This window comes from Lycium barbarum, chromosome 11 (genome assembly GCF_019175385.1).
Source record: "Lycium barbarum isolate Lr01 chromosome 11, ASM1917538v2, whole genome shotgun sequence".
NCBI lineage: Eukaryota > Viridiplantae > Streptophyta > Magnoliopsida > Solanales > Solanaceae > Lycium > Lycium barbarum.
Genome location: NC_083347.1, coordinates 112,644,855 through 112,658,524, shown reverse-complemented (window position 1 = coordinate 112,658,524; position 13,670 = coordinate 112,644,855). Strand labels below are relative to the sequence as shown.

Sequence of the window (13,670 nt, the reverse complement as noted above, 5' to 3'; positions counted from 1 at the left end):
ATTAAGTTGGTAGGAGTAAAATTGCGTTCATTTGCCACATCACTGACATATATGATTCTTGTGATATATGAGATGGGAGAGTCGAAACTAAAAGGGTCATTTGTTTGATATTAAATTTGTTGAATTGAATTTGGTATCAATCATGAAATATAACTAAAACAGCAATAGTGTTGCAATCGGCCAACAAAGAAACAATAATTTAATAGATGAGTAAAGGTTGATGAGCTTATTTAAAAAAAATTAATAAGAATTATTTAACTATATTTTAATTTTACTTTAATGACCGCGTGAAGCGCGAATAAATTTTCTAGTATATAATTTATGAAAGTTTAGGGGAAACAAATATAATTTCCCCTAAAACTTAGAAACGAAAAAGACTGACAAACAAAAAACATAGAATCTGTCTTTACCAAATTCCTTACAATACCCATCTTCCAAACAGCGCGTGTTAGAACATCGTCATCATCACCTCCTAAATTCTCTTCCAAACAACGCGTGTTGGAACATCGTCGTCATCATCATCATCACTTGCCAATTTTCTCTTCTTCACCATTTTTGTTTTTCAATTAAATTTACAAGGTGCCTATTTGAATTTTTTCCTAACAAAAATGTATGTACTTTTGCTTTGATTTACCTGCTAATTTTTTCTTCCTTAGAAATTTAATTCTATGGCTAAATCATCTTGGTCTCGTGTCTTTTTTTGTTCTAAGATAGATTATTGAGTATTAGAGGGGAAAAATGAAATAGGTATTAGAAAATTATAATCTCTCTCAGAAAAAGAAGACAATTATTGAGTATTAGAGAATGAAATACGATAAAGGGGAAATAATATATAATTGAAACAGTAATTATTGTTATACCCCATTTAAACGGGTTAAATTAGAGTACAACATATTGGTGATTCCTATTGATTTTATTTTAAGGAGTCGCCACCTAATTAATTTAATGGTGAATTAGGACACCTAATTTATTAACTAAGGTAAAACCTAACTAAACATCTGTTAATGGTCTGCTTAATTAGCGTGATTCTAGGTAAGGGTTCTAGATTATCCTAAAGGGAAGGGGTTAGGCATCCTTTAGAATCCATTAATTATGGTTTACCGACCAAACTTAGGTTAATTAATTAAGGCTAAAAATGCAAATATAGTATTAAAAAAATGGTTTGTAAATGTTGCTAAGGTTTTAAAGGAAAATACAATAATGCTATTTAAAATAATACTTATAAATATTGCTAAGGCTTTAAATAAAAATACTATTTAGAATAAGACTTGTAGAAAATATAATAATTTGCATAAAAGGAGACTTCAAATGCCATTTAAAAATAAAATTTATAAAGGTTGCTAAGGCTTTAAATAATAATGCTATTTAAAATAAGATTTGCATAAAATATAATAATTTGCATATAAGTAGAAGAAAATGTGGGTTTGTACAACATTTTAATAAATATTTGAGATATCTCAAGTGGCGAGGTATTAATTGATTTTTGCGATTTAGGAGTATAAACAAAGTACAAAAATGGCTAAGGTGAATTTTCTTTATCTTTTTTGGTATTTTTTTTATTAACTATGCTTAGCTAAAAATATGCGTAATTGATTCAAACTTGAAGAGTTATTTATAAAATATACTTGAGTTGTTAAAACATGGTCTTAATTCGAAATATGTGTTCACGGCTTCACGCCCTTGAAAATCAATTGTTTTAATAAAAGTAAATATTATAGGTATTATACACAATTTTTAGAAATAAAAAGAGAAGAGAACGAAGCCGGTAGAATTAATTATTGGTTTTCCTTAAATTAAATACCCATTATTCTAAAAAACTAACCCCCACTAATTCATTAGGATTCACCTAAACTAAAAAGAGCAAAATAAAATGTTAGACATGCACTACCAAATCAAATACATATCAAAGATAAAACAGAAACGTAATCAACTGATCTGGCCCAGTTGAGCCATTGCCGCAAAAAATCTCTTTCTAGCGCTGGGCTTTGGCCCAGAAAATTTTAACACTGCTGCAAAATGGATCTGGCCCATTTGGGCAACTGCTGCAAATTCTGTTTCAGCTATATGGGCCTCGGCCCAATTTTTTTTTATATTTGCTCGGAATAAGGACTGATGGGGGACGACTCGCGAAGATTACGTTGGGCTTTTAGCCCAACACCGAATGCGGAAGAAGAACGAGTCCCTCGGACTCGTATGCGATGGTCATGCATAAAATGAAAAGGAAAATGATTAGTATACAATCAAGGAATAAGGTCAAGCATATAAAATGTAAACTCAAAATAGATCAGCAGGTTGTGTATATACTATGTATATCTAAGTATACCTCATGTATACATATTCATGAGGATGTGTAGAAGGTTAATATTGGAAAGCTTTCGCCCTCGTCTTCCCGATGTTGCATAAGTTCCAAGGGATTTCATGAATCCCAAGCATGGCTAACACCGGGGAGGTTTCAAGCTTGATCCATAATGACCAATCTAACCTCCCCACTAACGTGCTTTAGTCAAGTATACCAGTAATATACATAAAAATATGCATAGTCAAACATGGTATATTTACAATGCAAGAGCATATAAAGAAACAATTAACAGATGCAGGCGACGTAACATGCTCAAAGAACTGAGGTTTTATGTCTGGATCAGTTAATATAAGTTAGCACACCAACTGATGATCATACATCTGAACCACTTCGTAAATAAGTCCATACATCAGACCACTCAAATTAGACTTAGGCATTCAAATGTGTTATCAACAGCCACAAATCAGAAACTTACAGCTCTAAACAAACGATTGAAACACGAAGTGTCAATGGACACTTGGAACATCAAATCTCAGAATTTCAACAAATTCAACAGAGAGGACAAAATCAGAATGTAATAAATTAAAATAGGTTTAGATCGATATAGGAAAAAAACTGTTTTAGGCACAAAAAAAAAATGAGTGGAGTTTTCATGAATAAAGGGACATGGAAGCACATCTCACAACTGGAACATGATAAGGATCGGATAAAAATATGATAACTCAAAACTTACAGGTTCACACATGCTGAAGTCAAATCGAAAATCCTTTTAATCCCCTTAAAAAAAACTCATTCTAAGACTTGTGATACTACAACAACAAACCAAATGGCATAGGCCTCATATTTGAAACGAAATTCATTAAGGATGCATACAGATGGTCTGGTTCCTCTATTAAGTCAAGTAAATGTCATTCCTAGCTTCAATGGAGACTATTTCAAATCCAACTGACATAAGAATTCCATTTTACCACCAATAACACATTTTAAGAACAATTCTTGACTCGAGCAACACATCACAGGGAAAACTATTCTAGTATATCAAACACATAGATCACAAATGACTTTAAACTTAACTTGAGCAGATACGGACGCGTCTCAGATACTCAAAAATCAATTTACACACTAGTTTAAAAAAAAAGACAAAAAGCTGAAATGGCGTCAAACAGGAAAGTTTATGCATTATCTAATGTATATTTAACCATACTGATCAAATCCAACACCCATTAATCCATATTTGACATAAACAATTAATAGGCTGACCAATCATAACAAATTTTTAACCATATTAGCATGATTGATAGACTTCTGGATCATAACTGAACATAAAACTCATTAGATGTCATAGCAGTGAACCAACAAACCCAGATTTTAGAGGACAAGCAAGGATTAACATCACTCTTCTAAACAGTACATGGAAGCAAACATAATAGCCATGATAACGGTCCTTATTGGATCCTAATCAAATAAGATTTAGACTAACTAATCATAGAAAAAGGCTAATGCACACAAACACGATTAACAGGTACCTAATCTAAACCAACACATGATTAATCCAATGACATACCAGCCAACTAATGTAAACTTAAAGCACCAGGTGAATCTAAACTTGCATGTAAAGCTAACACAATCACAGAACTGAACTAAACGGGGCTAAACATGCTTAATACGACTAAAACAACTGCAAACAAAAAACTAAAACAAAACTAAGCAAACAAATTCGCATAAGCAGTTTGAAGCATTCAAATAATTACTAGAAAGAAACAACTTAAAGAAAGGGAATTTACCTTCTTCGAGTGCAGCGAAATGAGGCCTCGGATCTTCGATCTATCTCGAAACACCTCGAATCCCGAATTTGTATACACTCGAATCAAACAAGTACCAAAGGCAAAAACAAAAAATAATTTAGATTTTTTGACTCGATATTCAGAAATATTGCGACTACTGAGAACTAATATATTTTTTAGGGAATTTGGGTGGCTGAAAAACTCTTTTTTTGGGAGGGGGGGGGGGATTGAGGCGGCTAAAAAACTTCCTTTTAATAACTCCCCTCAAGATTATTTATATCCATCAACTAGGGTTTTCTAGGGGGTCTAAAACGAAAAATTGGGCGGGATTTAAGTTGACCCTTTTTAAATCAAACGTTGGGTTATGTCGTCGATCAGAATCCCAAAAGAAGAAGACAACATTCATAAACATTTTGTACCCGAAAATAAAAAAAGAACTGATAAAGAAAGATTTTGCTTCACAAACAGACGAAATCCATTAAAACCTTTCAGATCGCAAAGAGAAAGAAAGAAGAAGAAAACAAGAATTGACCTCTTCAACGGTCGAATCCGGATTGGGGGGGGGGGGGGTACCAAGCATTAATTTCATTCCCGAATCCGGCCATGCATGGCCTGGGGAAGGTGAAAGGCGATTGTTGATGAGTCGTGAAATTACGGTATATTTGATGCTAATTCCTTAAGCTTTTGTAACTCTTTAAGCACTTTTGTTGTTACTTTTTTGTGTATTTATGTTGTTTTGTAGGATTAGATGCCCGGAGAGCATAACGGACCAAAATAGAGCAAAAATAGAACAATATACACTTTCTGACAGCATCTGCTAATAACACATGCTGCAGCATGTTGAACCCGCGAGTAGCACTTGGTGACAGCGAAATTGGCACAACCTGCTATGGTTTTGGCACAACCTGCGATTAGCATGTTGAACTTGCGACACAACCCGCGAGTAGCACTTGGTGCAGCACATGGTGACAGAGAAATTGGCACAACATGCTACGGTTTTGGCATAACATGCGACTAGCATGTTGCACCTGCGACACAACATGCGATTAGCATGTTGTGCACGAGGGTATTGTTGTCCAGATTTTGTTCCCATTTTTGGAATGATATAAATACTCTTTTAGGGTTTGTAATAGACATCTTTGGAAGTTTTTCATCAAGTTTGGAGACTAGGTTTCTACACCACACTTTGGGGTTGAAGATTTGAAGATTTGGTTGAGTATTTCTTAAACCTTTAATTCATTTATTCAATTCCTTGCTTTGTATTGTATATCTAAGTGTGTAGTATTTATTTCCATTACTTGAATCTTGTTTATGAAAATATTCTTGATTAAAGTTTGGTTTGAAACTCTTGTTATGCTTATGTATTGAATGATTTTTATTGCTATTGAAGTGGGTCTTTGTTGATTTAATTAATCTCGTTCTTGAATGTTTCCAAAGGGATTAGCTAACCCTAGGACTCGCCCATTTACTTAGATTGAGCTCAGAAGAGGAAATCTAGGTTGGGAAAGATTAATTAACAAGAATTTGGGTCATTAAACTCATCTAATAACTTGAGCTAGGAATAGAAAAGTTACTTGAGATTCAATTGGTTGTGCTTGATATCACACTCTAAGGCTTGGAAAAGCTTAGAGTGAAATTCATTGATTTTGTTGGAAGACTTTCAATGAGATTGTAGAAACCATTATCTATTAACATAAACCCGCTCTTAGTTGTAAAATTGTAAAATACATTGGATCGTTACTTGAGTGTAATCTCCTATTATCCATGCTTGTGGCCATTGATCATTTTACTTGCTTTCTAGGTTAGTTTACATTTCCGCATTAGTTATAATTTTCTCAAAAACCAAAATATTATCTATCGTTTGGCTTTAGCTTAGTTGGTGAAAGTTCCTTACTTTCTTAATCGCCTAGCATATTGTTCCCTGTGGGATCGACCCCGACTCATAGTTGGGTAAATTATATTGCATACGACCGTGTACACTTTCTCTTTGAGGAGTGGATTTGGACGTTATAAAAAATGGCGCCGTTGCCGGGGAGCAATTTGGCATATTTGGGTTAGTTTGGGATTTAAGCTTACTTGCTTTTGTCCAATCTTGTGAATATTTATGTAGTTGTTTTCTTTGGTTGATTTTATTTTTTTAAAATAAAAACAAATAAAAAAATGGCATCATTCCATGAAAATGGGTCGGATGGAAGTTGTTCATACTTTGATGACCCTTGTCCTTATTGTGGAGGATCCCACTCTTGGCAAAATTGTTTAAAGTCTCCCGGAGGAGGATTGTGCGCACAATCTCGAACCCATGAGTGGAGCATATGTGATAGATGTGGTGGTCAAAATGGCCATTGGGCTAATTGTGCTTATGTGTCCTTCCCTTCCCCGAACCCCCACTATGACAATTCTACTTTTTGTTGTGACAATGATAGGGAAATGGAAGTGGAAGAATTTGAGAATGGATAAAATGGAGAGTTCAAGCTCATGATGGAATGCCTACTTGAAGGAGGAAATGAAAAGCAAAAAGCCATGGAGGAGTACTTGGAAACTATTCTCCAAAATGGCTTGATGAATGAATACAAAAATCTTCCATGGGCATTTGAACAAAATCAAGAAGAATTCTCAAATGCTCAATATGAGGAGAGAATGCCCATGTTGGAGACCAATCATGAAAAGGAGGAATCAAGAATTGAATATCCTCCAACCGAATCCATTTTCATTAGAGATGCCAAAGAAGAAAAGAAATTAGAGTCAACCGTTGTCTTAAGAAAAATGATGGAAGTTGACTCTAGTTTGGGGGAAAATGAGAATGTCAAAATCCGAAAAAATTTGCAAATTGGGAGGTTGAAGTCTCACTCCAAGCATTTTTTAACATTGGATTTGTATGGTGATATGGGAATTGAGCCACATACATCCATGTTGGATGGGGAAGAAGAAAGACAAGTGCCTTACATCTTGCAATTCGAAAGAGTAAGAAGGAAAAATGACATTCCTCATTTAAAAGCCAAGAAGTGAAAAATGAAGAAATTAACATTTGGCTTGTTCATCTACTTACCACCCCCCACCGCTCGTGGTCACAAACTTGAGTCCAAGTTGGGTGGCCAATTCATAAGCTCCAAATGGCGAGAAAAGCGGTAAAGTTGGCAATCATCGTGCCGCGACGTTAAATTAAGCGCTTGGTGGGAGGCAACCCATCGTTTTAAAAATTTTAAATCATTTTTGAAATTTTATTTTTTAGAATAGTTTAGTTTATGGTTTTTGACTAATCTGCAAAGTTTCAAAAATTTTGGAGTTGTTTTGAGCATGTTGGATTTTCGGACAGCCTCCAAACTAGTAAAAGCTGCTAATTTTATTTTTCAGCTGTCATAACCTGTGAATCGCAGGTATGACCTGCGAGTCGCAGGTCGGGTCGCAAGTGGTGACAGGAAAAAAAAAGGAAAAAAAAAATCTGGTGACATAACCTGCGAATCGCAGGTCATGCCTGCGAGTCGCAGGTACTGTCGCAGGTCGTGACAATAAAAAAAAGATTTTTTTTTAATTTCCCTCAAACTATTTTGTGTTTTGTTTTGATTATGTGCAGTGAGGATACTGCAATGTTTGTAGTTGGGGGTGGCATGTGGTAGCACATTATATTTTAGTTTTGCATAAATTGTGCCCTTGCCGGGCTTTTGTCTTATATATGTATATTGTGTGCCCTTGCCGAGTTTGTTTTGTGACTGTTTGTGTGGCTGTGAATAAACGTTACAAATGGAACTTGCTCAAATTTCTAAAAATTTCGTTCTTTTGGCATGTTGTGGATTAGTCACTTTTATTATTTTATTTTCTTTTTTAGCTCTTTCATTAGTCTTGTAGTTTAGGTGTAGGTGCTCCTTTGAGGAAAAAAATGTGAAAACTCTTGGCTTGTTTGGTACTAATAGAGTTAGTCTCTTGCATGTGAAATTGAAATGCGAATACCCCTCCAAATTGTTTTGTGAAAGTTAAAAAGCAAGGTGCATAGGAAAGAATGATCTTTGTGACAACTTTTTTGCTCATTTGGTGACTCTTTACCTACTAGTTGTGTTTACTTTGGATTATGAGATATTGCACTAGTTGTTCTTGCTTAGGAAGTGAAATTGATCCATCTTGACTAGTTCATATGCCATGTGTGGTGAGTGTTTGTTGAATAATTCTTGTGTTTACTTTTATCATCTAGAACTTACCCCGGCAAAGACGTTGACTCAGTAGCCTATTTTGTCCCGGCTAAAGGATTTTGGAAGACTAAGGGTAAAGAAAAATTTGAGAGGATTATGGCCGAACTCCGGTCTCCGAGTTGCCTACATATCTCAGGCTGCACGAGAGTCAGGCCGTGTGTAGTTCTGGGATAACTACGACACCTATGAGTGACGAATCCCGATTGGCGCGAATCTTTGCAAAATATTGTCCCAGTGTCGAATTATGATGACACTGGGTATTATGATCGAACTCGAGAATTCTGAAATATGAACGTGTTGGAATGCAAGCGGAATGTTTGGGGTTGGAGACGAGTGTTCGAGGTAGATCCTTGACCCTTGTCAGGAAGTCTGCTTATCCTTCCCAACGCATTGCCCCAGTTCGCTGCCGAAGAAATATTTCCACGTTGCGCTAAAGCTCCTGCGAAACTTAAGCTAGGTAAAATAGTCAGTGAAAATAAATACCGAAAGTAAAGCGATGTAAAATAAGCCCATAAAAGCTACGATGATTTAAATAAATGATAGCCTTTGCTGAGGCTAATGCAAATGAGGTTCTAGGCCGATGATTCATGAGAATGATGCCTTTTGGCGATGATAAATTAAAATGAGGCCTCAAACCGGATATGAATATGGGTTATTTAAGCCGAATGATTTATGAGAAATGAGGCTTTCTAAGCCGGCATGATGCGGTGCGTTTGCAGGGAATTTGAAAGTAATAATGCAATATATGTGCAGTGCGTTTGCGAGCATTGATGCAGTGCGCTTGCAGGGCATCTGAAAGTAATAATGCAATGCATGTGCAGTGCGTTTGCGAGCATTCGCATGGCATTTGAAAGTAATAATGCAATGCATGTGCGGTGCGTCATTGAGCGTTCGCAGGGCATTTGAAAGTAATAAAGCAATGCATGTGTGGTGCGTCTGTGAGCATTCGCAGGGCGTTTGAAAGTAATAAAGCAATGCATGTGCGGTGCGTTTGCGAGCATTCGCAAGGCATTTGAAAGTAATAATGCAATGCATGCGCGGTGCGTTTGTGAGCATTCGCAAGGCATTTGAAAGTAATAACGCAATGCATGTGCGGTGCGTTTGCGAGCATTCGCAAGGCATTCGAAAGTAATAATGCAATGCATGTGCGGTGAGTTTGCGAGCATTCACAAGGCATTTGAAAGTAATAATGCATGCGCAGTGTATATGAAAGCATTTATGCGAGGCATTTGAAAGCAATAGGAAATATTTGTGCATCGATATGTTTGAAAAATCGTTTGCAAGACGCAAGCGTTAATTTATTGCAAATCTCGAAAATTATTGATACTCGAGAGGCATAATTGTCATAAGAAAGTTCAAATCGTTCGACGCGCAATCCTTGCAAGGCTGTAAACATTACATACTTCAGCTTCCGCAATTTGGAAATCTGCATCCAAAGAAAATTTGTAAGTTTTGGGGGGAGGGGGGGGGGGGGTTGATTCACGTTGTCTTTGAAAGTCTGGCTCTTGACGCTTCATGCTTCCAACTTTGTCTGGACTTGTAACCTCCGCCCATTTCTAAGTCTTGGCTAACTAATAAAACTATCTGATTAAAAGTCATATTACTTCAAAAGAAGTATGCATAAAATATGTATATAGTGATAAATAATTTCTGCTGCACTTGGGACTATGACACATTGTGAAACAAAGCGAGCGTCCTTTCCAAAGTCTTCGTTTTGCCTGATGACTCTGTTGACTCACATACTCTTTCGTGTCTCTCGATGTCGCTTGCGACGATGCCCTTAAAATTTGTCCCAGTTTCTGGCATAGGAGGATGTGGAACTTTTACATGACGAGACCGAGCCTTATATAGGCTGCCTACGTATCCCACTAAGGGAATCAGGTCAAGCGTAGTTCAAATTATAAGCAAAATAAAATTGAAGTCTTCTAATAATGTGACCGAGGCCCATATAGGCCTCCTACGTATCCTACCGCGGGAATCAGGTCAGGCGTAGTTCATGTTACAAACAAATGCAGATTTGGGAAATTTCTATTTTAAAAGACCAAACCTGATATAGGTTTCTTACGTATCCCGCCGAGGGAACGTAGCTTCATTACATAGAAAGGCATTACAAAATATTACATGCGAAATAAATAAAAAGCTCCTAGACGTAGTATCTCTTGACAACATTTGCATTGATAGCTTTCGGCCAAACTTCGCCATCCATTTCTGCTAAAATTAATGCTCCTCCAGTCAGTACTCGATGAACCATGTAAGGCCCTTGCCAGTTAGGTGCAAATTTTCCCTTAGCTTCATTTTGACGTGGGAATATGCGCTTCAATACCAATTACCCCGGTTTGAATTGTCTCGATCTTACTTTCTTGTTGAAAGCTTTGGCCATTCTGTTCTGATAAAGTTGCCCATGACAAACTGCATGCATCCTCTTTTCATCAATGAGCATCAATTGCTCATATCGATTTTGTATCCACTTAGCATCACTCAACTCAGCTTCTTGGATGATTCTCAAAGATAGTATCTCTTCCTCTGCGGGTAACACAGCCTCTATCCCGTAGACCAAAAGATAAGGCGTTGCCCCAGTTGAAGTCCTTACGGTGGTACGATAACCGAGAAGGGCCAATGGCAATTTTTCGTGCCAATGCCTGTAATTATCAACCATCTTCCGCAATATTCTCTTGATGTTTTTCTTGGCTGCTTCAACTACTTCATTCATTTGAGGTCGATAAGGAGTGAAATTGCGGTGAGTAATCTTAAATGTTTCGCAAATCTCCCGCATCAGATCACTGTTAAGATTAGCTCCATTATCTATTATAACCGACTCCGGAACTCCGAATCGACAAATGATGTTGTTGCGAACAAAATCTGCCACCACCTTCTTCGTCACCGACTTGTGCGAAGATGCTTCTACCCATTTTGTGAAGTAGTCGATGGCTACCAAAATGAACCTGTGCCCATTTGATGCGGCAGGCTCAATAGGGCCAATGACATCCATGCCCCAAGCCGCGAATAGCCACGGAGAACTCGTCACATTTAACTCATTTGGCGGGACTCGAATCAAATCGCCATGAATCTGACATCGATGACACTTTTGCACAAAACAGATGCAATCTGATTCCATGGTCATCCAGAAATAGCCAACTCGCAGAATTTTCTTAGCCAGAGTAAAACCATTAATATGAGGCCCACATGTACCGCCATGTACTTCTTCAATCAACTTGACCGCTTCTTTGGCATCAACACACCTTAGCAGCCCCAAATCTGGAGTCCTCCTATAAAGGATTTCTCCACTTAGGAAAAAATGACTTGCTAACCTTCGAAGTGTTTTCTTCTGAACACTGGTTATGCCTTCTGGATAGTCTTCTGCCTTGAGATACTTCTTAATATCATAATACCAAGGTTCTCCATCAGGTTCTTCATCTACATAGAAACAATAAGCTTGCTGATCGTGCACATTCACCTTTATAGGATCTATGTAATTTTTGTTCGGGTGCTGAATCATAGAGGACAAGGTTGCCAAAGCATCAGCGAACTCATTTTGAGTCATTGGGACATGTTTGAATTCCACCTTGATAAACCTTTTACACAAATCTTGCACGCAATGCAGGTATTGAAGTATCTTCACGTTCTTAGTGGTCCATTCACCTTGCACTTGATGAACCAATAAGTCAGAATCACCTATAACCAAAAGTTCTTGTATGTTCATATCAGCGGCCATTCTGAGTCCAAGAATACAAGCTTCATATTCTGCCATATTATTGGTGCGCGGAAACCTGAGCTTTGCTGAAACTGGATAATACTGGCCCGACTCTGAAATTAAAACTGCTCCAACGCCGACTCCTTTGGAGTTCGCAGCCCCATCGAAGAACATTCTCCTTCCGGGATATTCTTCTGCGATATCTTCTCCGACAAACAACACTTCTTCATCAGGGAAATAAGTCTTAAGAGGCACATATTCTTCATCTATAGGATTTTTAGCCAGATGATCGGCTATTGCCTGCCCTTTGACAGCCTTTTGGGTAACATATACAATATCAAACTCGCTTAGCAAAATTTGCCATTTGGCTAACTTCCCAGTAGGCATAGGCTTCTGAAAGATATATTTGAGTGGATCCATCATTGAGATGAGATAAGTAGTATATGCAGACAGATAATGTCTCAACTTTTGTGCAACCCAAGTCAGGGCACAGCAGGTGCGCTCTAATAAAGTATATCGCTCCTCGTAAGGCGTGAACTTCTTGCTCAAATAGTATATTGCTTGCTCCTTCTTCCCTGTTTCATCATGTTGTCCCAACACATATCCAAATGCATTTGCCGACACGGATAAATACAATAACAAAGGTCTTTCAGCTTCTGGAGGCACCAGAACAGGCGGATTAGACAAATATTCTTTGATTCTATCGAAAGCTTTTTGGAAATCTTCTGTCCATTTGGTAGCAGCATCTTTCCTCAACAACTTGATTATTGGCTCACATATCACTGTCGATTGTGCTATGAACCGACTAATGTAGTTGAGGCGATCGAGGAAACTCATCACGTCCGTTCGACTCTTTGGGGCAGGCAACTCTTATATGGCCTTTATCTTCGAAGGATCCAATTCTATACCCCTTCTGCTCACAATAAAACCCAACAACTTCCCAGCAGGAACACCAAATGCACACTTTGCAGGATTTAACTTCAAATTGTATTGCCTCAGCCTGTCAAAGAACTTCTTCAAATCCGTCAAGTGATCTGAACTCTTTCGTGACTTGATGATGATATCATCTACATAGACTTCAATCTCCCTGTGGATCATGTCATGAAAAACGGTAGTCATGGATCTCATGTAGGTGGCACCTGCGTTCTTAAGCCCAAAAGGCATCACCCGATAATAGTATACTCCCCAAGGTGTGATGAATGCCGTTTTCTCAGCATTTTCTTCATCCATCAGAATCTGGTGATATCCTGCGTAGCAATCAATGAATGACTGCAACTCATGCTTCGCGCAGTTATCAATAAGTATGTGAATGTTCGGGAGGGGAAAATCATCTTTCGGACTAGCCCTGTTGAGATCCCGATAATCCACGCACACTCTGACTTTGCCATCCTTCTTTGGTACGGGCACGATATTGGCTAGCCAAGTGGGGTACCTTGCAGCTCTAATGACCTTTGCATCAAATTGCTTGGAGATTTCTTCCTTGATTTTAAACTCAAATCCGGTTTAATGTTTCTCTTCTTTTGTTTCACCGGAGGACAAGATGGATCGATAGGCAACTTATGCGAAACAATGTCTGTGCTTAGACTCGGCATATCATCGTAAGACCAAGCGAACACATCTATATATTATCTCAAAAGGTTGATCAATTCTTCCCTTTGTGACGGGGTCAAGTGGACACTGATTCTTATTTCCATCACGATTTCTGAATTTCCCAA

At 37.7% G+C, this 13,670-nt stretch overlaps 1 protein-coding gene across 1 annotated transcript in view; it reads left to right on the top strand.

The window, feature by feature from the left end:
- The first annotated feature begins 501 nt into the window (after positions 1 to 501).
- Positions 502 to 13,670, top strand: part of LOC132616819 (uncharacterized) — a 75,472-nt gene continuing 62,303 nt past the window's right edge. Inside the window, exon 1 of the mRNA XM_060331507.1 lies at positions 502 to 511. The gene's annotated coding sequence lies outside the window, so the exon portion shown is untranslated. The remainder of the gene's footprint in view (positions 512 to 13,670) is intronic.